Source organism: Phalaenopsis equestris, unplaced genomic scaffold, assembly GCF_001263595.1.
Source record: "Phalaenopsis equestris unplaced genomic scaffold, ASM126359v1 Scaffold000694, whole genome shotgun sequence".
In the NCBI taxonomy this organism is placed as follows: Eukaryota; Viridiplantae; Streptophyta; class Magnoliopsida; order Asparagales; family Orchidaceae; genus Phalaenopsis; species Phalaenopsis equestris.
This window is the reverse complement of record NW_018165134.1, coordinates 607,556-607,983: the sequence shown is the minus strand read 5'-3', so window position 1 is coordinate 607,983 and position 428 is coordinate 607,556.

Sequence of the window (428 nt, the reverse complement as noted above, 5' to 3'; positions counted from 1 at the left end):
CCTCCATAATTCAAGTTTTTCCTGGGCTTTTTCTCTCGTTTTATCCACGAGAAGAATATCATCAGCAAAAAGCATACACCAAGGTACATCCTCTTGTAGATGTCTAGTAAGACCATCCATAACTAAAGCAAAAAGATAAGGGCTTAAAGCTGATCCTTGATGTAATCCAACAGAAATAGGAAAATATTTGGTCAATCCTCCTTCAGTTTGAACACAAGTAACAGCTCTAGTATACATATCTTTAATGACTTTCATATAAGTCATATCAACACCTTTCTTATCGAGGACTCTCCAAAGGATATCTCTTGGAACCTTTTCGTAAGCTTTTTCTAAATCAATAAAAATCAAATGTAAATTCTCCTTATTATCTCTGAACTTCTCCATCAAACCTCTCAATAAATATATAGCTTCCATAGTAGATCTGCCCG